Here is a 27008-nt window from a genome sequence, read left to right as displayed (position 1 = left end):
CATAGTGAAATAAATGTTTTAAATTGACACCAGAAGATTTTGCATCAGATGAGGTCACATAGTTGAAAATCTCGTCAGCGATTCGGCCCAAAACGGCATCTATGACGTCAGTCGAGCCGGAGCGTTTTAATTAGTTAGCTATTTAATCAGTTTTCAAGACTGATCTACTATTAGTAATGTATTACATTGTACAAATAACCTTAGAGCAACAGTTACGTACTCGTATTTTAATGTAAATCCAAAATAAATTTATTAAAATATCATGGTGATTGTTTGATGGTAAGTGTCGTTTTGACAAACAAATGAAAAAAATTTTTTTTTTTAGAAAAATGATTGAATTCGGAATAACAGTAATAAGAATAAGTTATGTAAAATTACGAAAAAATTGTTTTTTTGTCATTGAATTCTGGTCCATTCCACCATGAACACATGTTACTCGAATTTCATTACTCATGTTACAAGTGACTTCACTAGCTACGATTAATTATATTCAATCACATGACGTCAGAGCTCACAGCGCCAATCATCACACTTTCTGCTTTATAGTAGCGAATCATTATTATTGAGCGCTGGTAATTTGTATAACAGGTTCGAGTAGCAAAAATACCGGATGGTTTCGTGGAAGTCACGTTTTTTCCGAACGAGATTTGGTTTTAAATGATAAACCAAGTTCTGTTTGTGGGTATTACTGTGTTGTTTGTTTCAATATACTTATGTTACAGGTTTGCTAAAATGTCAGGATACATAGTGTTTGTATACAGTAAATAGATATCTAGTTATTGCTACCCAGTATCTGGTGGGTCCCTGTTTTTTTCAAAGCTAAGACGCGCAGTACTATTGTCAAGTGAATGGACCATTTTGTATGGCGCCGCTCCTTCTCGGCTGGATGGAGATGAAAACAGCCGTGACATCACCACTCTAGTCATTTGATCAAAGACATTCGTGTCGTCTCCCGAAGCCCTAAACCCAGGGCACGCAGTTCTTACAATACCCAGAAAAGAATTCAACAATATTCGTCTCAAAATGCACGGTACCTAAGCATAATACAATACATGCTTTAACAGACTAAGAGAGATGCATTTTCATATTGCTTATTTTCGTGTGCCTGGAGATTCTACAATCAGTATGTACTGCCATACGTAGTAATGTAAAATCATGTGTTTTTGGTTTGAAAATTTGGTCGCCTAGAAATGTTTCAGATGCTTTAATTAAATACTGCGAGTAGAATACATCTTGGGCTTTGAAATAATCGAGTATTTTTTTAGATAAGTCTTTTTATAAGCCCAGAAAAAAATAATGTATAGGCCTATGAAAACTGCTTTAATGTTCAAAATCTCCTACCTACGAATTTCAGTTATGATTTTATTGTATAATGTGGCAAATTAAGTTATTTATAAAATGATCGAAAAAAAATTAAATATTTATGCCTGAACAACATCCACAAAATAAAATAAAGTAATCGGTTAATTTTTTTTTTATTAAAAAAAAAAAACTACCAATTGGTTTATAATTTTGAAAAAAAAATCTAACAATTAGATGTGCCTAATTTAACAAAATTAAACGCAATTTTTTGGAGGAAAGTCATATTCAATACTGAAATATATGAATATTATAGAAGACATTTGGTTTACGGAAACACAAAATTGTGTTTTTAACGCGAATTTTAGTTGTGGTCCATGTGATTGACATAGTTAGCCTAATACTGTCATATACATTTATTCAGGGTTTAGGACTTAATTTCAATTAAGTCCTAAACCCTGTATCTAAATTTCGCCAATAAACAATTAGATAATGTTAATTAAGTGTTAATCTCAAGTGACCTACCAGGTAAGTATTGAACTGTATATTTTCTCCATAAATAGTTAAGTAATAACACTGTGGAAATGTATTATAAGTTTGTACAGCGCCCTTGAGGTGTTTTTGCACAAAAACGGCGCTATAAAAGTCATCCAGGTATTATTATTATTATTGGCTTCGATGCACTGAAGAGGAAGCTACAAGCCAAAAATGTGTATATTCTTGGTATGCCTTAAATTGTCACGAATGTAGGTAAAAGCATTAAAATCGCTTGACAAACGGAGTCTGGAAACGTTCGATTTCAAGCACAAAAGTGGTTTTTATTTATTATGTAAATAATTTTATAAGAAAGTAAAAAAGTTAATCAAGGAAAACTGTCAAAGATAATCTTAGCTATAATACTGTGTTTTTCAAAGGTTATTTCTATTGAAAAAATATTTAATTTATTAGTGCACATTTATGTTTTTTTATTGAGTCATTTATTTTTTATTTGTATTCTGCTCAAGGGAAATGATAGGAAAACCTTCAATTTATCTTAAGCATATTTTTTGATATTCATAAAATACACCAATTCGTTTTAAAGATTAATCAAAATAGTGATTTAGCACTAAGCTTCGCCTGAAGGAATAGATTTCAAGATTAACAACGGCCTACAACAAACTGCAGGGAATGCACTAGCCCACATATATTGGAACTATGTTATAGACAGCTTACCTTGAGGTTAGATGATCTTAATCGGCTAACCGATTAGTTGAACCTCCCTTGGTCAAATACATCCGTCTACCATGATCGGGCTTTTCGTATATCCGGCACTGTCATCTGGAATAAGTTTCCCTCAAATATTGCTAACATATAGCAAATATCTCTTACGTACACATAAAATTTAAGAACCATTTTTTGACAGGTTTCTTCAGCCTTCTACAATCCTAGCACTTTTTTTCCAAGTAGATTTGTAGGATATTGAATAAAATGTGAGTAAAAACTTACGTTAGTTTTGTTTAGTTTAGGTTCGGTGAGTTTAGAAGATGACAGCTAGGAGATTAATGAACTTATTAGGACTTGCAGACTACATGCACAACTGGACTGTTGGTTATTGCTAGGATTTGCAAACCTTTCCGAAGACTCATTTACAGTTAATAAACATAATAATAATACTTACAGTTTATTATAAACACGCTGTAAGACATAACCCCAGTGCGGTGGTTTGGTACACTATGGGTCCTGATTCAGCATTGTCCTGGGTCTTTTCCGTTGGTTGATGAAATGGTCCCCGCGAGGAACTATTCATCCCTTGCTTCTCGCTTGTTTCCCGCCATAATGCGCGTCACCTCACGACGCCATTATTATCATTTCCCGCGAATTTCTTTATTCCCGAGAATAATGCTGTATGGGCTGAAATTTTATGTTATCCGAGGTTATTTCGCTACGTGTTTTTTTAAAAACAGTAAATCGTTTGGTGTAGTTTTTATAATTTATTTTCCTCTAGAAAATCGCAACCATTTTATTAAAAAAAAATCTTTCATATCCACGAACAATGTTTGATAAAAAAAGAGTCACAGAGGATCATCATGTTTGAAAAGTGTTGTGTGCACTGCTATTGTAATTTTATGTCTTAAAGTTGTTTTTCTACTTCAGAAAATAAGAGTTCAGTGAAAAAGTTTTTATAATAATAATAATATTGTGCAAAAATCGATGATCGCATGCGCTTGTTGTCGGTTTCTCGAGAGTACACATATGATGGCGTGAGAAAGACAAACTGCTAATTCTCAGTGACGTTTGGCAAGGACACCACTGTCGGAAGTGTATAACTACGTAGACACCAATGCACATAATCCTAAGTTTGTTTTATTTGAAATTAGTCGATATATATACTACAATAGTTAACAGTTACTGATCTGTACTGTCAAGAGAATCATCAATCCTTTTTCTTATAGAAAACCCGGAACAAACAATGTGGCGGTTTGTTTTATTTTTTGACAATTATATTCATATTTAAAGTTCCGTAGCTTATACTAGAAGTACAAAAAGTGAAATTCATGCATATTTAATGACGCCTGCAGTATTGAGTTAGACAAACACACATATTCTATTGTTACGGATATTTATAAGGATATGTTGTACCTTCGGTAAAGAAACAGGAAAATATCTTTGCTTATAGAGTGCGCGGTTAACAACAATGTTTTTTGGAATTCACACGAGACTGAATATATATTATGTATATTACTATGCAAGTGTTTTGTTAGGTAGGTACATTATTATGTACATATATGTAATAAGGAAATTTACTGCGAAAAATAAATTATTTTTGGGAACCGAAATATTATCCCAATGTTGTTGTTAGTACCTCATACTTTCCGGTCAGGAAAAAAACAGAGTTTTTACGATTTAAATATAAAATGAAAATGTATTCAAATGGTATTATTTAATAGTTTTATAGCACATAACTTTTGGAATAAAAACAGCGTTTTTTCCCCGTATTCTAATAATAAACATTCAGTGTATTAGTATTATGGGAGAAGATGAAGGTTCGAGGTTCGAGGATAAGTAACTAGTCATCACACATTTCCGCTAGGAACACAATTCATAGATTCCCTTCCTCTACCCATCCCGGATTCACTTAATCGTGCCATGACAGTGCATTTAGACCGTGATTCTCTGGAAAATCCGTTCTCTATTCTACCGGCTATCTACTCGGGATTGCAAAATTTAAAACTTACATGGTTTTACACACTTAGAGCTCAGGGATTTCATTTCTACTTTTTGGGTGGTTTGAACGTTCATTACAGTTAACAGTTTACTTCATGTGTACGTAAGTATGACATTTTAATGTTTATTCATAAAATAATCATTGTATATATATCAAAATATCTTTGCGTTGATATACAAGTATCTTAACGCTGTTAATATAAAGAAGTTTGTGTTAACAAAATGTTTAAAGTATTCCTCACGGACTTCCCCAAAAATCAAGCTCTTTATTTCTGATTTCGGTCTACGGGGAGCATTTTCATTCACGAAGAATTTCCCGGCTTTTCCTATTCACTCATTTTAAATACTCATCACTTTTCCGCTCGATATAATCTCTTAGTACAGTGACGAGTGAACCCAGCCTACCTTGTATCCATCTCCCCCTGTTCTACTGTACTGGTGGAAGAATACGGAAAGAAGAATGAAACAGAAATGGGGAAATAAGACAAAGAACCAGAAAGAGCATGTTTTCAAAAATGTAAATTTATATCACTGAAAATAGTATGTTACAACTCTCGATGAAAATATGAAAATGAAATGAAAAAAGAAAATTCCCAATAAACGTAAAAGTTGCGCTTGGGTTCACTTCTCTACACCCCTTTTCCAAATAATAATGTCCTCAAAATAATCGAGTCATTTGATATCTTTTTTCTCGCTGACGCTGACTATCAGAAAGTTAATTATTCAACTGTGCCTACAATCTGTATATCTAGAAACTCTTTGGATGTCTTCAATAAAGCTGAAGCCGAATTCATCTGATACTGAGTTTCTGTAGGCGGTCACAAACAAATCCCTACTAACATTTCATAGACGATTCACCAATATATATTTCAGTCAGCGATATAATTCCAAAAACAATGGGCAAACTTCTTGGTGTAAATTTAGATTCGGACTTAACCTTAAAAAGTCAAGTAAGCAACAGGTTTTTTCATCAACTCAAAACTTAGAAATCTTCCTACAGAGGCAACAAAAGTACTCAACTCCTATGTAGTCTCAAGTTTGGATTACTGTTCCGCATTTATAATATGAAACTAACAAACTTCAATCAGTGTACGCTCATCGCCTGAGTCTTTAAATATTCGCACATTTCAGAACACCTTCGTAACCTTCACTAGCTGGCTCGAGTGCCCTGAAAGAATCTAAAACAAATTATGCTGGAAGGTGTTTAAATCCACTAATGAAAGGGCCCCACTATACATTACCGAACGTTAAAAAAACAGTGTTCTAAGGCAGTTAACTCTTAGATCAACAATATCATATGTACACGGTTGATATTTGTCACATGAGAATGGGTCACTTATACGACACGTTCTTGAGTTCAACACCTTGGCTGTGGAACGATTTGCTGGCATCTGTGTTTCCTCTCTCCTACAACATGGGTCTTTTCAAGACCCGCGTTCACACCTTCCTCTCTTCAAAAAGACCCTCCACACCGGTAAATAATATACATGCTTACCCGGCAGGTCAGTAGAGTGTTTATTACTTTTAATGTTTATTAGAGAATTTTATGAACAGAAGAAACAATTTATAGTGCATGTTCTTGGGGTTGCTATTTTTTAAATCTTTGTATTTATTTATTGTTCTTTACAAAGAAAGGAAAAAGGTTTTTTAACGGGCAGTACCGTAAAGTTATTTGATTAGAATGTATCTTTCCCAATGTGATTCGTAGCTCAATAAGACACGGGTTGAGGTGAAAAGCTTCAAATAGGTAAAATTAATCCAATAAGATAAAATGTAATTCGACAAGCAATACAAGAAAGGTCTCTCAGCTATATTAAATGTAAGCATTGATTATGAAAGTCTAAAAAGGTGCATCGTAAACACACCTCACCCGATGAACCCGGGCACCCCTGCTTATCACCAAAAGTAGTGAACCACTTGGGGTGACCTATGGCAGTGGTGTTGGTTATCCAATAAATGGTTCACGAGGCTGCTTTATCCAAACCCACCTCCAAAATTGAAAATATGCTCAATAAGAGAAGATACCAAAGTAGAAATAGCAGTCACATTAGGAGATGACGCGATGAAATTTTGTCATTTATTAATTTTCATTGTTGTGAAAAATCGACGAAAATAGACTCGCGGGTGAAACCAGAAATACCTGTTCCTTTTACATTAGATAAATCATTTGTCAAAGCTGAAAGCTTATGGTGTAAACTGTTCCAGCAGGTATTTTGTATACATAGCGGATAATAAGCCAGTTGAATGGTGATAATAATATTGGATTTAAGAACCCCCCACATTCAAAGTTTTTTTGGGAATTTTGTCAAATATTATTAAGGGCGGCAAAATGCTGATGTATTTTAAAGCATCCGAACAATATGTCCGAATTATAAAGGCACTAATTGTCACATTCCAATTTTACTCGAGAAGGTATCGCCGCCCCGGGAACCATTTATTGGATAACCTACACCTCTGCCATAGATCACCCCAATTGGTTCGTTACGTCTGGTGACTTAGCAGGAGTGCCCGGGTTCACGGGATGAGATTTGGCGGTGTCTTGGAGACGGATGCGTATGCCCACTAACTACGTGGCAGGATAGGGAGAGACTGGTTGAGGGAGACCTTTTGACCTCTCCAGCAGGACTCTCTCTGAATAGATTCATGACTCCGTCAATCCTGGACACACTGAACCCCAAATTCCTACCCAACCCTCACACCCCTTCCTTTCCTATCAAAATACCTCCCTCACAGCATCCCCGAAGATGACATAGGCCCTGAGGGGAATATTTTCCTCAGAGCCTCCTGTGTGGAGCTAATGCTAAAGAGATTATTTTTTAGAAATTACATTAAATTACAAACCCACTTACATATATATGTTATTAAAAGTTATTGATTTCTCACATATATACATAATGGTGACCGGATAAATCATCACAATGATAATTCATGACATCTTTAAAAAGTTATATAAAGTCATGGAAAGTGATGAAACAAAAACTTTATTAACTGGTTTAAGTAGGTTAGGTTAGGTTTGGTAAGGATAGGTTAAAAAAATTTTTTTTCATCGTTTCTAATAACACCTATATCACTTTTTAAAAGTGTGTTGAATTGTCACTGTGTTCAGTTATCATGGAACCATACATAATATGATTTATTATAATACATTCTCTATACAATATTATGTAATTGTTTTCTACCCCCACCCCCGATACTTTCGGTTTTCTTTCAGAAATATGTTTTTGATTTAATGGGAATACAAATAAAACATGTTAAGATGTATTTGAACTATTTTTGTCTGTTTTGTGATGTTTATAATGTTCGCCGATGTTGCTCGCCCGAATGGGTGGTTTTCGTTACCAATGCAAGTAGCACAGATCACAGATTCTCTTAATCTAAATGCTTTGTGTGCGGGACTGAGTAGAAAGCTATACGAATAAAGGGACTTAATAGTTTTTTCGTATATATGCGTTTCTAAAACTATAACCAGGTCTTCAAAATGATATCTGATTTAAAATATAGCTTTTAAGTTAATACTATTTATTCATCGTGGCTTATTTTAAAAGATTCTATTTGTGTAAATTTGAGAGGATGAAAAGGTAATTTACATTTTCTTTATAAAGCCTTCATGCAAATTTAAGATTTAGGTATATTAAATATGGATATGAGTCCTGAAGGAGCAATAAACCTTGAACGATGTGCTTGTATACTTATTATTTTTTATGATAAACTAATGTTTATAAGACAAGGTTTTTATGCATAGCACAAAGGATAAAAAATTATTATAAGCATTAATTACTCGCCCGAGTAAAAATTCAACCCGCCAAATAATTCAATATGTAAAAGTACCCCAATCGACAATTACTGCTTATTAAATTTTTTTCACCTGAAAACAACGAAATTTATTTTTGTTGGAGAGGCTTTGTTAGTCCTGAATTTCCCACTAGTTGGCGTCGTCAAATTATATGTGAAATATTATGACTTATTATTTTTTTAATGAAAAACTAATGTTTATAAGACAAGGTTTTTATGCATAGCACAAAGGAAAAGAAATTATTATGGATTATTATCGAGTAATTAATGCTTATAATAATTTGTATTTTTATGCTGCTGTATATGATTTGGAATTTCTATAGCAACTGAACAAGGTTTTCAAGGTTTTTTAAAATACATCTATTTAAATTTCACTTTTGAATGCAAATCTTCTCGACATCCGATCTGGCTGAAACTCGTCAAGTAGACTCGTTAGTCGAGTAATATGCATTCTGGTGGCAATAGCGTACAGACTTGCGGATATACAGATTATACAGGGTTTTCCAATAAGAGGTGTTATTTTGAATAGCCCGCTATTTCGGTAGATGTTACTTTTGAAGCTATCATTTTTTGACATTTGACAAGTAAAAACTACGTCATTAATAAAAATAGAACGATAAACGCTTCAACAACGCATTGAAATTATTAAAATTCACTTGAGTGAATCAAATGCAAATCATCTTGAGTGATGAGGCCCATTTCCACCTCGGTGGCTTCGTCAACAAGCAAAATTGTTGCATCTGGGGCTAAAATAACCCAAGAATTATTGTTGAAAAGCCTTTTTATCCTCAACGTGTGACTTTTTGTTACGGTTTATGGTCCGGCGAAGTCATTGGACCTTACTTTTTCGAAAATGAGGCTGGAGCAACAGTTACGGTGAATAGATTGCGCTATTGAGAGATGATTAATATTTTTTTATGGCTGGAATTAGATGGTATTGATTTGAACAACGTTTACTTTCAACAAGACGCCGCTACATGCCACACAAGGAACGAAACCATTGATCTTTTACGATTGAATTTCAATATAACTCCTTTTATTGGATAACCCTGTAGATATATTTTCTCTGAAATCGGATGACACTAAAGCAGTTGGCTCTAGTCTCTTGGAGGGAAGATATAATCATCAGTCAAAGCAAAAAAGTTATTTTTTTAAGTTTTAAAAGACAATTTAAAATAGATGCATTATGGTAAAAATAAGACTTTGTTTTTACGGGTTTACCGTTTTTCCGCAATGAGCTACAAAGTTTTTAAAAACAATTTTATATACTTGTATGTGATATATGTAGATAATTTGTTCCCTATGTGAAATGTAGACAAATAATGTCTATGTTTGTAGTAAATACACAGAATGCTTAATAGCTTTTCTTAATTGCCTACCGAGTCTCTATATAAAAACTACTGGTTTTTATTAAAAAATAATATTTTTAATGGAAATTACTACAACGATAAAATTATATAATGTTTGAGAACCTTTGATACAGAAAGGAGGGAAGGTAGCCGGGTAGAGAGTAAAGATCCAACTCCCGACTATATTGGGGGATGTATTCAAAGTGATTTCGTTATAAATTCAGTAAACACCTGTTTGTATTTACCCCCAAGGTCAGAAGGGATGCGTGGGACCGTGGGAACGCAGTGCAAGAAGGTGCATGTGCTCCCAATAAGGGAGAATAAGGGATCGAGGAACGGGGAACTGTTGCCTAATTTATAGTTTCAATACCTTTAACGGCTTTCACAGAGCACAAAGGCCAGAATCCGTTGGTCCCTGGAGCATTGAAGAAAGACGACGTATTATGTTAATGTTGATATAAAAAAATGAGGAAGGTTTAAGATGTGTCACATGGCTGGTAAGTGCGCTGAATCGTTATGAAGATTTGAGGCAAATGGTTGTGTCTAGAATAAGATTACTATCATATTATAAATGCTCACGGTTATTTTACCTTGGATCATAGAACATACTATAATTAAAAATTTGTGTAACAGGTGTTTCAATTCCCGACATGAAATCTTTCGACGTTCAGACTGCTGCAAATGGACCTCCGATGCAAATCCTCTTTTTGCTGTATTTGTATTTTATGAGGAAGAGAAACTGGTATCTAGGGAGCTGTCAGCGGAATGCCACTAAAAATTATTGTTTGATGCATTTATTCTTTTTTTTTTAAACGAACACCAATTTTTTTTTTTAATGTTGGAAAAACTTAGTGAGTAAAACCTCAAATTGTAATATTTAATTATTGAAGACAATGTTAGCGATTTTTAAACGGAAAGTGCGCAAAAACGCTCTACCAACTGACCCGGTAAGGCAAGATTCCTGGGTTCAATTAATTAATTAATTAATTTACTCAGGGGCTCTTTACAGTTGGTGCAGGTATTACAAAAAATATTACAAAAATAAATTGATGTTAAGGTAAAATGAAGAACATGAACAGGTGACACGAAGATAGAAGATGGAGACTCTGCAGCAAGAATCCTAGGTGGTGAAGAGACTGGACCAGCTGCTGCAGCGAGAGAGTCCACCGCGTTCACCAACAGTGCAAGCACGAGGTTCGTCATTTGTCCAAGTATGTGTCTGCTACTAATAAAGCGCTGACACAATATCCTCACATAAATACCATCCTAGATGTGACTGTATTTTTTTTGAGTTTTCTGTTTCAAAATTTTTGTTTAAGCTTATATTGTCTTCAATAATACTTTATTTACTGGGTACTTTTACAATTTGAGAACACTGGTGACGTAATGCGTAAATGACAAAAAAATAATCCCTAGGAAATGTCAAAAAACTTTGATTTTAATATTAAAAGTTTTCAATAAAACAATTATTACATGTTTGGAACAAATATGACATTAACATATTGCTGAGAATGTATTTTTCAAGCGCTTTGCCTAAGAAACGTTACGAATTAATCAACACATAGAATCTTCGCTCCTGGTCATAATCAATGAAAATCCGAGACCTTTCACAGTATTCGTTTCCAAAGAACTAATTGAACCTTCTCGCAACCTCTTGTGTAAATATATTGACTGTTTAACATCCACGATAGTGGCAAGATAATTGACAGATTTAGCGATAGCCCCAGAACTATTTGAACTAATATTTATACCTCCCTATCTACTTCTATCTTTCAGAAAACCTTAACAGTGTTTTGTTTTCAGTATGTTATCTTTATATTGTTTCCTTGTAACCTTTGTCTATTGTGTAAAGTATAAATAAAAATAAAATTAACATGTTCTCATTCAACATTTGAATATACGCAAAGAGATCTTTTTGTTACCCAGTAAATAGAAATTCTCAACTAACGCCATCCAATGAATCGATGCATTGACCATTGCTGCTTACAATAATTAAATTTCGTCAAGCGCCTCTCGGAACGGAAACAGCCCATCAGAAAGTGCATTAACTTAAATACTAGTTGTTCATTTCATGTATTGAATTCGCCGTATTGAGTACGCAGCACAATAATTTATGACAATTTATATTGACTTCATTATTCACTCGCAACAATGTATCCAGAATGCATTCTTTTGAGACCATTTCTGGTTGGGATCTTTGAATGCCAATCGGTGGAGCGTTGTTCCTGCCCCCGGTCAGATAAACCCCCCTCCTGCCACTCTCCTCTCTGCCTACCTGCTGCCTGCTGGTCCATAGAAGATCCTAAACAAGATTCCGGACAAAGGAAGTGTACCTGATACCTGCTCTTCTTAACAAATGATGCTGCCGTAACTCATCTCAGGGATTTACAGGGCACAGGTAGCCCGTGGTATCACAATAAAATGAAATATTATTCAATGAATTTTGCGAATTCTCGGAAATAAAAAAGTTGTTTTGAATATCTTCAAATCTACGAACAAAGTTTTTTTATATTTATTTTCAAAGGCAGGTAACATTATTAATATTCTGACTCGTGGACATTCTGTTATAGATAGATACTCGTAGGTACCCAAATTTGTCAAATAAAAAATGATCTTTGCTGTCAGTGTGTTAGCTATTTTTATTTTTTATATAATTTTGCTATCATTTTTACACCCATTTATCATTGATTAAGATTTGTTCTTCATGATATTTTAGTTGATAGAATGTGTTAGGCACATATCAATAATTTTGCGTAAGTTGTTTTCAATAGGCTGTCATTGAGGTAATATTTCACAAAAATTACGGTAAGTTATTGTTATTAACGAATGGAACGCTTGGAGTAAAATTCCAATCGCCCGCTGTACGCCGGCTGACACTATTTTCGTATTAACTTACTTGTTTTTAGCAAAATGATTTTTTTGTAAATTGTAACGTCTTACCAGATAATGTGTTTATATATACATGAAAATTCGTATCTGTCCAATGTAGTTTTCCCATGATTGCTACTTATTTTCTTGCACTTTTATTCCTCTCTAATAATGAATTTAATAAAGGAATATATTTTCCAGCTAAAAGGGCGTTGCTCACAATAAAATAGGTCATGTGAGAATTTTTGTAAATAAATACAATATTATGACTGCTGGGCAAAAATTATGACATTTGACAAGGTATTTTTTTCAAGTGACGAAAGGACAAGCTATTAATCTTTGCTAAGTGAATAATATATATTTTAATAAGCTATGAGCATTTTCAAAATTTCAAAACATGGAAGATAAATAAATTTAAAAATAATTCGGAAGCTTTCCGAAACAGCACGAGAAATTATCACGTCGTTGTGACTTGTAGGTAAACATATTTATAACCCTGGTTAAAAATATAACTAATCTTACGTGCATAGTTTTTATAAAGACCACCTAAACTAGTATAACTTACATTATATAGAATAGTATATACATTCTTGTTTAGTTAATACGCTACACAAGTTGAACTATTTACATATATTTAGCAAATACTCACTCCATAAATGACACCACTCCACTGGTGGTGAGGTCTACGCCTGAATCCGTAACGTCTCAGCCTGAAATCATAATGTGGAAGTAGGCTCTGCCTTGAGCCACCCCTTCCCCCTGCCCCTACCCCTTACACCTTGGGGTCTCGGGAACTTTGCTGGCAGTGGCTAGGACGTCCCCTCCCGCACAGTGGGGCTCTCACCCGCGGGCACTGAACGGACGCGGGTCGCTTTGAGGACCTTGGGTCCTTGGGTGTTAGTGTTAAGTCTGCAAGGATCTTTAAACTTTTGTTCTAGATTATCTACACATTTTAAAATCATTATGTCCACATGTATGTCGAATATTATTAGGTTAATACGATCCAATGTGGATGGATTTATCGGGTGTTTACAGGCTACGCTGTTAGATATTTTTTCTGTATAAATGAGTTACGAGTATGCTAAAATTACCTAAAAAATCTTTACTTACGACGAAAAGATCCCTTGAACTTTTACAATCAATTTTTATTCTTTCGTATATTTTATCCCTCCAAACCATCCCAGAGACGACATTAGCCATGAGGAATATTATTTTCCTCAGGGCATCTTGTGTGGAGTTAACGTAAAAAAATTTGTAACCGCCACAACTATTTGGGCGCCAAAATATTATTATCGTATCACAATTTTCCCGAAATCGATTTCAAAGGTCTTCTTTTCATGAGCCAATTCACAATTCACAGAAAATTTGACAAATTAATGTGATATAAAAATACAGTACCATGCATTTTGGATTAAAAAGAAACTTCAAAAGTTATAATAATTGAATTGAACCGACATTGCCACGTGTTATTGAACAAGATTCTACTTAGATACATTACAAACATATTGGGAAACTCTGCGAATGACCACAAAACATCTTCCTTTTGTTTTCTTCATAATGGGATATCTCCTGGAATTATTTTTTTAGGTTTAGGAAGTAACAAATAGGAACAAAATGTCGGGCCGTGTACTTCCATTATGTCAACTGTATTTCTGTAAAGATTTGTCTCCGCAAGTAACCCGAGTATGTAAACTATCGTTTACATTAGGTTCAAGCTCTTTGTTGTGGCGCCATACTTATTTCAGACGTTTAGGTTTAAGAATAATGGGACAGAAACCTAATGGCTTTGTTTGGTTATAGATTTTAAATTTCTTTCTGCAGCTGTAGGTACCTAATCTGCCACCCTGAAGAAAAAATTGTCATCTTAAGTAGGTAATTATTTTATATTCATTTTCACATAAGTACCAACGTAATAGAAAAAAATCAAAATACTATTCTTTAATGACTTACTAAGATGAATAAGTTGATTCAGTCCCAAGAAAATGATAATTATGAACGTTAAAATGAAAAATCATCAATATGATGAGCTTGGAACTTGGAACCTCTTCTATTGTTATATCTAAAACCTTATCAATTTCTAAGATCTCCGATTTTACGAAGACTCGATATCATTTCGATTTTTTTCGGGAAGATTTGGGGAAATGGGTCTTAAGGGATGACCCCCTTCTGTCCCTCCCTCTTCCCCTCTTCATTGAGTTGCGGTGGGGGTGACTTTTTGTGATCTATCAAAGAATAATCACTGTTGGGATAAAATTAAAAGATGAAAATATTTTGATGATTTGTATAGCGTCGTTTTTGTGAAAAGCATTTAACATTAAGTATTTAGTCAATTTTTCAACAGTTATGGGGTGTCATTCAAGCAATAGAAGCTTCGTATATATATCATGTATATATGTATCACATTAATCGTAGCATTTCAAAAAATATATTTTATCGTATCTTTTGTGCTGTCGTTATCTTGTAGGTTGAGTGTTGTGATAGACGGTCAGTAAATTATATGATAAATTAGGAGTTTGAATAAATTTACAGGCACTAGATAATTCGGAAAGCTTCAAGTTGCAACGGAGAAACTTATAAACGCAGTGATTTTATAGTTGTTTATACTTGTAACTATCTTTTGGAGCAACAGTTACGGTGAATGGATTGCGCTATCGAGAGATGATTAATGATTTTTTATGGCCGAAAATGGATAGTATTGATTTGGACAACGTTTACTTTCAACAAGACGGCGCTACGTGCCACACAAACAACGAAACCATTGATCTTTTACGATTGAATATCAAAATAACACCTCTTATTGGAAAACTCTGTATAAGGATGTATTTTAGAATGTTATGTATAATACACGACCGAAGTTATATTTTTAAATAATAATAATATTTGCCACAAAATTCTTATAGATAAACGGACTCTGAACCGCCCAATGATACAACATTAGAAACGATTTTTCAAAGATTGTTGTATAATTTGTGAAAGAGCTGGGGGCGGGGTGCAGAAGGAAGACGGATGATTGTGCCCACTGTCATATATTTCTCCAGAGCCGGCCGTGTTGTATGGGAGGGGCAGGTCGGCCAGGATGTGTCCCACACTTCATCATGAGGAACCATTATTGATGCTGTTCCGAGATCTGCTAATGGTCTGGACTCTATAATCTGCTGTATTCTATAATGCAACACCGATTTGAAAGGAATGCGAAGGACCGCGCGGTGAACACAATTATATCATTTTATTTTGAAGATTCGAGGAAATGCGTTTAAATTTATAAATCGATGGGGCATTGAGTGGAAGAGCAGGTTTTATAGGTTTGTAAATTTGTAAGGCAGGTACCTACCTACTGGCAATTTTTGCAGTTGTAGGTATCTTGCTACACAGGGCGCTTGAACACGAATATGCATGCATGTAAATGTAAAATTCCACAAACTAAATGCTTTCCCAACCCTGAAATCTGGATAATTTCAAAAATATTTGGTATATAAAAATCAACCCGAAAAAATTTCACAGTTCGCTACAATATTTTGCATTGCTTAATGTGTATTATTAATGTAAGAACTAAAAAATCACTCATCATCTATTTGCACTTTTTTTGGTTTTACAGAGGATTGAACCTTCCTTTCCAGGGACTGGAGTCCACAAAGCTAACAACTGGGTCAAATCCCAATTGGGTACGACCGACAATTACTTCGTAAATTAACTGCTGTAATGTCATTCAATTTCAGAAAAAATGCGAATATATCCACGTTTTTATGCTATTATATATCCACGTGTGTATGTCATTCAATTTCAGAAAAATGCGTATATATCCAGGTGTGTTTACGTGATAGTCATCAGTTGTGTATCATCATAATGCATTGTAATGTAATGTAATGTAATGCATAATGTATGTAATGTAATGTAATGCAAGTAATGTAATGTAATGTAATGTAATGTAATGTAATGTAATGTAATGTAATGTAATGTAATGTAATGTAATGTAATGTAATGTAATGTAACGTTTTTATGCTATTATATATCCACGTGTGTATGTCATTCAATTTCAGAAAAATGCGTATATATCCAGGTGTGTTTACGTGATAGTCATCAGTTGTGTATCATCATAATGCATTGTAATGTAATGTAATGCATAATGTATGTAATGTAATGTATGTAATGTATGTAATGTAATGTATGTAATGTAATGTAATGTAATGTAATGTAATGTAATGTAATGTAATGTAATGTAATGTAATGTAATGTAATGCATAATGTAATGTAATGCATATCATCATAATGCATTGTCATCGACAACGAGTTAATCTGCTGAATTTCAGCTCGGTAAGTGGGTTATTTCCACTTCCACGATTTGCATTCGTTTATTCACGAAAACAAAAGTGCAATGCAAAAAGACGTATGTATTTGAAAAACATTTTTACTGTTTTTTAAGTTTTGCGATATATCCTTAAAAATGGAGCTACCTGCATAAATGATTTTTTCGTTGTAGATTTGCATGATCAAAAAGCATGCATAATCCATTTTGTTATCCTTTAAAGGCTTCCGTGGTCGAGGGGTAAGGCTCTCGACTAGCAAGCTGGAGGTCGCGGGTTCAAATCCCGGCATGCGCAAGTTAATTTTATTTGATTAATTTGTGTTAATTCACAAATTACTCATTTAAATAATGTATACATAGTATATTTGCGACACGTTTCAGAGTGAAAGATACTCTCAGTATCGCTCTGGTGTAAGACCACTATTCAGAATAGAAGCCGTGTTTGGTGATCAGATCTGAATAGCCAGATATTTCCCCACCTTCCTCTTCCCCATCTCTTTCACCTCGCCGCTACCTTTAGCCTCACAATATATACCCCAAATGGGAATGCTTTAGTCTCACTGGTCCTAGACGTTTGGTACACTTTGCAGTTTCAAATAAAAAATAAATATATATATTTCGACTAGTGGAAAAACGAATGTTTTTGTTAAATCTTTTTGGATTGCTGGCGAAAACCTTTTTCGCTAACAAAACGAAATAAAAAAAATCCGGTAAATGAAAACATAATAAGTAGGTACCTACCTGCTCAATATAATGAGTAGGTACTTACCTACCATTAACACATTTACTATATTATTCATAATATAACGTTTTACACTATTATCACGAAAAGTCTCGCCATAAAGTCTTTCATCATTAAAATGCATACCTCATAATAAATGTACACGAGATAGTCAAGGAAATGACGCGAATTCTTACAACCGCAGAATGATGTAAACAAAACAATGCTCATAATGGCGCGAAAATACAAACGGGAACAATAACCTCAAGGTTAAAATGGCCGCGGGTGTAGATATTATCATAGGTAGGCACCAGTTCCTTAAAGATTAATGTTTACGGAACTAGAGGGGGGAGAGAAACCCAAAGACGAAGAAAAAAACTTGAAAACTAGAAAAGAAACCGCTAAGACGTTCTCACGATTTACAAAAGTTTTTTTCATCTACACAATTCAATACAATTTTTTGCGGATAAGAATGGCATCAGAATAATATGGAAAAGCAAACAATAACATTATTTGAGCTTTTGATTTCCTTGTAAGACGCTCTGAACTAAAAGTCCTTGATGCATGGAAAAATGGTTCTTTGGATCGGATGTATAACGGCTGTTTCGCCTTGGATGGGTTGGATTTTGTCGTCGTGAAAACGAAATTGAAGTACCATTGTTGCACAATTTTGAGTGAGCGTGGAATCTATGGAGTTAAAGGTAACGGTGCCAGTTTATTCTGAAATAAAACCTTTTTATAATTAAAATCAAAAAAATTGTCTAAAGAAGCGAAGCAAACAGTCCACAATCGATTACTGGTATATTATGATTACCAGCATGTATCGCAGAGGCACAGAACTGGCAGAGGATGAGTGAAAGTATACTGAATGCTGTGGAAATGAGATTCCTTAGTTGTATGTGTGATAAAACCCTGTATAATCGTATCAGAAATTTCGCAAAGAATGCAAGGCTGATGTAAGCGTACGTGGAGAAAAATTACTAATACTGTATATTGCCAATTTGTTAAGAATCTCTTCAAATTATTCGCATTCCGGTTAAAAGGAGTATTGAAGACTCTAAACTTTAGAGCCTTCAATACTCCTTTTGGAGTCTAAAGGAATAAATTGATAGGTTTCCTAGTAAACTTTTAGTAAAATTCTAATGAATTATCGCGATGTCGGAACACCTGTTCATAAAAATCCAAATATTTCCGCATTTCGTCATCGTATTATCAAGGCAAGTTTCCCGATATATTGGTAATTTACTAAACGTTTATCAGGAAAATTACTGCAATCCCGTATTAACCGGATTACCAATAAATTGAAGAGATTTAAAAAAAAGTTAGCAATACTCAAGTTTCTCGGTGTAATGAGTAAGATTAAAAATGTTTCTATGATAATTGATGCGAATGCAATAAATGGGAGCAACACACTGGTTTGTTGACCCAACGAAATAATAAATTAACCTTCCAGGTTTTAAGTCAACAAAGATTGCCTAAACTGAGATAAGAATCAAACAAATTGTGATCGTACTGTTTGAATTTGGTGATAAATATCCCCATTCTCAACCTTCAGGACCATTGTATGTTGTATTTACTTACCAAAAGAAACAGTATTTGAAAAGCGATGTTCTTTCCTTTGAGATGATTTGCCAACAAATCACGCTCGATGCAGTCCTCAATTCCTGGAGTCCATTTGCTTCAAAGCTTACATAATGCAAATAGGAAACAATCCTCAGGTATGTTGCATTTGTAGCCATTTACACGTTTTCACAAAGGTTTCCACGTCATTCTCAAACATTTATATAATATATAATTGTATAATAATAACTATAGTTTGGCTTCCATAATACTCGTATACTTGACCTACTCGAACCTACAAACACTCATTTATTGTTTTTTTCTTTTATGTATATTTTCAATAATATTTGTAATTACACAGTAGAACTTGTTTGTAAACAAACTATTATTATGTAATTTGAATAATAATATAATTGAATACACTAAAAAAAAAACTTGCATGATCTAAATGGAGTTTTTCAAATTAAACCAGCAATAAATTAAGTGAAATTTTGAAACTTTCTAATTGTAAAATCCCTAATCAATTGAATAATAATTTTATTTTCCAAAAGATTGTTGGCAAATTCATTTAAAACAGTAGTTAAAACTATTCGTTTTATTATTACTCTATTAGGAAAAACTTGTTTAAAATATTAGAGATATTTCGTCTCTGGTGTCTATGGTGTCTAGAGGGGTTGTGAAGGTATTTTAGGCGAAATTGATTCTTACCCTGCAGGACGGAGGAAACAGAAAATATGACATTGAGCAATGGAATGTCACAAAAATAAAAAAAAATGTTTCGGTTACTGTGCGATGACGCTCGAATTGCGTCACCGTAATTTGGGTCAGAAAAAGGCGTTATCCTTTCTCTGTCCCAAGAGGCTTGTAATTTGATAAGAAGATTGCACTACCCCAACCAACGCAAAAGTAATCGCCAGATTTCTGTACTTACCAGGTTGGTGGTTCTTTGGTTTGATGTCCAGCGGGGCCCGAACTTGGGAAGAACGTTCGATTAACCACAAGTCACAATTTTTCAAATGAGCCAATGGACACAATCAGCGAGCATGTGCTACGAATAATGAGAGTATAACGGCGGTTTTTCTCTACGGTCTTTTGTCGATGCCGTTAGGGTTGTTAATTGTCGCACTTTTCAAACAGTTAATATCAACCGTGGAACAAAGCCTCTCTAGGCTTCAGATTCTTCCAACAAAATTTCACAATTGAAGGCTACATTTATTAAGTCCAGATTTTCCCTTCCTAGGCTTTTCCATCTTGATCTGTTCTTAAGACATTCGTAGGATTATTCATATGTTACGTGTGATAATGTTAATTACGCTTATTTGTATTAATGAACAGACACAAAGTTGACACAATTATATTCTTGCATTTGGAGAATCACTGAGGTGCTTTAAGCCCAATACCACATATTAAAAGAAGTGTGAAGAAACCGGTCCCAAATCTCCGCTTCCATTCTTCCGTGTATTTATATCGGAGTTAGCTGGTTTGTCGGTAAGAATAGGGATTCTTCGTTCAGTTTACATGGCCCCGGTCAGCTTTGTGATGATGCGAGGAATCTCCACAATGAACAAGGAACTATGAATGCGCACTTCGGATTGTCAATTGTCACACTCGTGTCTAGTGTGATTGACCGAATTCCTGGTTTTATGAAGCATGATTCCCTCGAAAGCTGCAAAAAGCTCATGTACCTGTGAGAAAAGTGAATATTTTATAAACTTGCATGAACTTAATAGAATCCTTTCGTGTGGTGCAGAATAAAATGATATGTTAGAAAAAATTGTATTTCCCGCTGGAAAGATTTTATTGTAGGAGAAATATGGTGTCTTTATTTTGTGACTGAATAATTTATTGCCATCTAAGCTAATCAATTTTCGTGATTGGTTTTTCGCACAAGTTTATATCCTAAAAATGATAGATTTAGATCTGTAATAATTGTCTCGACGCGTCGTTATTTGTAGAAAAATGTATTGCTTATGTATTGAGAACCCTCTTCAAATTATTTGTAATTCCTGTTCAAAATGCATGTTGCATCCGTGGTCGATGGGTAAGGCTCTCGACTTGCAAACCAGAGGTCGCGAGTTAAATAACGAAAATAATAAATTCGATTATTATTAATTTGTGTTATTTAAAATAATCTAATACTTGCTGACGTGTACCTGACGTTGCTGAAGATTATCTTTAGGAGAGACGTTTACCATCCAAGACTTTTCTTTATATCTTTTTAAGATATTCCGTAAAACATTATTTTGATATATCTCATAAGGTTTAGCCAGCTTTAGCAATGTAAGCTCACGAAAAAATTATTTTACGTCTTGATTGCAAAACACCGACCTTTCTCTACTTTCTATAAATATAACATGCATTTTTATATATTTATAAACCTTCCGGAAGAAATTTTCTAAATGTTGGTGAAAACCCTATAAAAATTAGAGGCGAATAGCGACTTTGTTTTGTGGCTCCGGTTAGCAGTGAGCAGTTCGGACTCTTGTGCGGTATTCACGTAAAAAAGCCTTACACTCAAATTTTGATATTACGTAATGGTACCAAACGGTTAGAAGCAGCTAATAAAAATTAAAAAAAAACGGGATTACAGGCCTTACGCATGAATTAACAGGACGTTGCCGAATACCAAACGTTAGAACGCTAATTGTCCGAATTTCCTGGTAAACTTTTAGTGAATTACGGATATATTTTCATGATATCGAAACGCGGGCTTATGAAAATCCAATTTTTTTTATTTATCAAGCAGTTTTCTTTATATCTTTATGATATATTATCAAGGCAAATTGATAAAACATTCTTAAATTGATGTTTTATTAATAAGGGCCTGTTAATTTATCGTGAGGGCTAAAATCTATTTCTCTCCGTGTACGATTAAGTCATTGTGTAGTTAAAAAATATGTATTTGTCAACAAAAACTGTATTTAAATTGGTTTTAAAAGTTATAACGATTTTTATCCTGACAAAAATTCTTAATATTACGATTGAGACTTGTGGATGAAAGAAAAAATAATGAAATACGTTTGAAGTATTTGGTAGTCAAAAGTTGGAAAGAAAAACTCCATGACAATAAATCATTAGTCATTAGCTAAATCTTTTGAAGCGCTTGAATTGACTAAGCGCTAGATGGTGTAAACTGTTAACCCTCGTGGAAAATGTATTTTATTGTTGGTTATTAGAAAATGGATTCGCTGCCTTGGGGGGAAAATAAAATTATTTATTGATTACAGCTTCGTTGACGAAATCAAGTGTTTATAAAATCTAGAAGTCTCACTCGTGAAGATTCCCTAATGCGACGCTGCAACGTTGGTTTAACTATACGAGGAAGAGGGTCGTATACTGGTCGTGTTATAATCCTTACTCATAATAATATTCATGCAAGATTTTTTCAGACTGGTACCACTTTGTTAAAAATTTGTTGCATTTCGCATTTTGTGTTTTTAAATTTCACCTTTCTTCAGATTAAAATTTTAATGTTATTTACCCGGTCTGTTTTGATTTGATTCGAAATTCGGTCAATTATGCGTTCCGTATTTGCTCTAATAGTGCTGCAAATGGGTATTACTGCTTTTTTACATTTTAATTTTTAACGTTCCTATTCGTGGGGTCGGGCGGTTTAAAAATTTGACCGTATTATCGATTATTAGTAAGACTGTAGAGGAATAACAGCGATTAATATTACCAGAAAGATCATAAATATTTTCTGCGGTTACGAATTATAATTTTTGTAGCATTAATTTAAACAGCATATAAATTAACTTAGGTAAGTAGCTCTATGCAGGAAGTAATAAGTCGAGTTTTGCTTTGGGTAATAAATAATACAGCAGTTAGGTACTGAATTAAATAGCGTATTTTACTAAGGTGAAGGTTAAGGTAATTTGACGCCAGCTTTGAGTGCCATTATAAGATATTATTTATGCTGGTTGTTTTCTCTGTTTCATCCGCATTCATACAACTAGGTAAATAATGGTATTGCTACTCAGAGTTCCGTCGCAACCTCAGCTAACCATGTGCGCCGTTAATTAGAATGATGAAGAAGTTCTAACGGAGTTATCAGGTTACCATGTTATCAAAGTAACGGATATAATCAGTTAGCGAACCAACCAACGCAATTTATCCTCAGTGTAAAAATATAAACAACAATAAAGCTCTCTCTTGTAACGTTGTAATACGCTCCTTATGTCATTCCCATTGATAAATCGTCTCATATTCTTCTATCATACCAAAACCTTGACATGACCTATTTCGTGTGTTTTATTAACTTGGTTGTGCCTAGTCTTCTTGTATCGTTCCCGACTTCTTCAGCATTTAGGGATATATTTTCCTAGTCTGACCTTTCTCTGCCCATTCCTTCGCTCTTCTAAAAACAATAAGTTCATAACAAAAATGCAATAACGCACTTATCATTCTAACACCGAGAGAACACCTTGGGCTATATCATAGTGAAATCTACAATATCGAATCGATAGATATTAAAATGTTTATTTTATACAGATTTCCCGAGCTCGGTCGCAGTGTTGATATCCAGACCGATGTTGATAACACAATAAATTACAATTAGATATTCGCTGGCAACATTGGCGCATCTCTCTATGAATTGATATTCCTAAATTTCTATAATTGATATTCCTTAGTCTTGACTAAGGAACTTTTAGTTCTCCAAGCTGAAAAGGAATCAATTGATAGCGTCTTAGAAGAATTAATTAAGTCTATGGATTGTGTATAGGATTTCTTTCACTTTTAAGAGCTTAGTTAGTTCATCCCCATTCATTAATAAGACAGTTATTTTCCATAAACAACGACATTAACCAAACAGTGCACATTGGCAGCTTATCAGTATTGTCAGTAGCGACTGTCTGAACTCGGAATCATATTCTGACCGTGCTCGCAAATCTCGTTAATTGACCATAGATGACGGATTTCATCAATATCGTATTGATATTATATTGCTTTACCGGTCGTCTATGCTAGACCTCCTTGTTACAGGTTCTCCTAGTTAGTTGTTACAATTACAATGATTACAGTGTGCACGCTAACCTCACACTTAATCAATAGTAACATTTTATTATTGATACTGTTACAATGTATACTTTTATTAAAAAATATATATTTAAATACATAAATGTCGAACAAGGTTTACGCAGGAACAGATTTTTCTCTAACCACTTTCTCACGTTTTACTTTCTGAAAAAATCCACATAATTCATAATACGATTAACCAAATATTTTCATACGAATCCGATCTGTACCTTTTGTGCCTTATTGATCACAGCATTTGCCGCTGATATTTGAACATCTTTTTACACAAACAATGGCCAAAAATATTTCCTTCGACGCATCATGATCCGCCATATTTCTGAACACACAGCCTCTCAGGTCTCATCTTTGTATCTTTTGTGAATCCATTCACCTCCTCTGAAGGAGCAACCGTCCTTTGTTGGTCTTTAGATTTTTTTCACCAACCCGCCGAAGTTAGTTCTCCCATTATGCGCCCATTTTTATTTATGTTTCCTGTTTATTGTTAGCGACTACCCTGTGTTCGCACTACCCACACTGTCTACCTACACCCTACTACAGTACAGTCCTGCATCCCCTTAATTTGATACCCGGCGGCAAGTGAAATTATGGAAAGGACATTCTCTGTTAAAAGAAATAATTCGAAAGTCTATTTAATAATACCACCTAATTAAATAATTTCCTGACGTCATGTTGTATAAACAACTTCAAGAATTAAAAAAAAAAAAAAACAGAATTACTTTTGAATGTCTGATTCTAACTAGTTTCTGTAACTAACTCCGGCTATCAGTCCCCTCTTACTCCATTATACAGTATACTACAAAACCAAGGATCAATAATATTTGGATGATTTGTACATCGCCGTAAAATGTAGTATGATCGCAGAGATTAAAAAATAATACAAGATCAATGTAAAACTAACATAAATCTAAGTAGTTATAGACAAATGAAAGAAGTTATAAGGAATATAAATAACACGTAACTGGAAGAAATACCAAGTCGGGGAAGCCTCTGAGAGAAGTTGCATGATCAACCGAATAAAAGAATCGGGTCAAACGAATAGTCAGAATTATAGAACAGTATGCATGTTTGGTACAACCTATTCCGATAACGTTATATAGCATAAAAACTCCCTGCGTATCTCTGCTAAAAATAGTATAATGTAGAATTTGTTCAATTATTAATCGGTCTAAATATGAATGCAAAATTTTATTAATAGTTTTACTTAGATGGATTATTGAAAACATAATTAAATAGGTACTAGGTACCTAATAAAATCCCAGCAGGGGCGTCCACTCCAATTCGTAAAGACTGTAAAGCTGTGTGTCCTTTGAATACAGGAAAAAAGATTCCCAATGTATTACTGTACCCACATATATTATTACAAAGATTCCTTTTGGTGCGTGTGTCTACTCGGGTTTCAGTGTTATTTTGGAAATCATGGAATCTTATGTCGTCCGATCGGCAAAACCAAAACAACCAGAAGATATGCAGAAAGTTTAATATGAAACATGCACTTCGTATTTCATACAACAAACGAACGTATTCCAGTGGGACCAAAGCACAATGCCGCAGTTCATCTTAACGGCCCAACAATCAATATAAAAGTTTAATTTTGAACACTACTTAAAGGGAGACTGCAAAGAATATTATTTGTGAATGGAAGATATTGTAGTGGAGTGTGTAGTATTGTAGAGTATTCATACGGTGATTGTGTTCATTGTCGGGTAGGGCAAAATCCTTTCATATGAAATAACTTATTCGAAGAATTTTTGTTGATGTGTGTTGTAAACTACAATAACTGCGTTTATCACAACATGGAACAATCGTTTCAGTGTAATTCATAACTAACCCATCCATTGAAGAGCGCATTTCAATTTTTACAAAAATATGGTTTTACAATGAAGCGATAAGAATGTGATAATTTTGCCAATAGCATCATTTGATTTGATTCTGAAAATGCTGAAAACAATGTGAAATCACGTGTTCTTTTGCTAAAATTCATCACAATTTCAAATTTTTTTTATAATGTAGGTATTATTTTGTAAGGATTAGTTTGGTAGTTTCAATTGGAAGCTGCCAGTAAATTAGAAATAAGTAAGTTAATTATTCAATGTTTTAAATAACATGGTGAAAATAGTGTTACTTGCTTATTAATTGGTATTGGAATAAGTTAAAAAAAGGATTTGCAAGAACATAGGCTGTTGACAAATTAAGTTTATTTGAGTGATTTTACTATTTTTTATTAAAAACATCTATTTCAGTTTCGATTTTGTTTTCTTGAAGGAATGAATAAATAAATGAATGAATCTACTGGAATTTTGGAAGTGGAAATTAACCCACTTCCCGACATCCCATTGAACTGAGATTCGGCAGATTCATTTTCGATGACAATGAATTTTCCGAAATTGTTTTTTTTAAACGAAATAAATCTCGATAACATACAATTAGGATTTGGCTTAAGTGATAGAGCGGTTTACTCATTTTATTCAGTCCCTGGGGAGGAAGATTCAATCCTCAGTCAAACCAAAAAAATAAGGATATATATTTTTTTAATACGTCTAGTAAAAATACATGTAGGTACTGTAGTAAAAAAATATAGTTTTTTACGGGTTGATTTTAAGCGACTTTGTGGTAAAATATTACATCATTCTTTAAAAAAAGGTTTTGTTTTTATTTATACGTAGGTGAATAAACGTGCTTGACATCCAATTCAATATAAAAGAAGGTCGTTTAACTGTATGCATCTTTTCCGTTGCAACATCTAAGTGTGTGAATTGTCATGGATGTGGAATTCGTAGTGGAATAACGAGGAAATAGTTAAGTAAGTTAGTTTTCCCAGTGGCTGACGTTTCGCTGGCGCTTCGGTCACAATGTCAACGTAAACGGAGTTGCCAAC

Source organism: Hesperophylax consimilis, chromosome 5 (genome assembly GCF_061612785.1).
Source record: "Hesperophylax consimilis isolate HC1 chromosome 5, BYU_Hcon_1.0, whole genome shotgun sequence".
NCBI classification, from domain to species: Eukaryota; Metazoa; Arthropoda; class Insecta; order Trichoptera; family Limnephilidae; genus Hesperophylax; species Hesperophylax consimilis.
The sequence above is the reverse complement of the archived record's forward strand: the minus strand, read 5'-3'. Positions refer to the sequence as shown.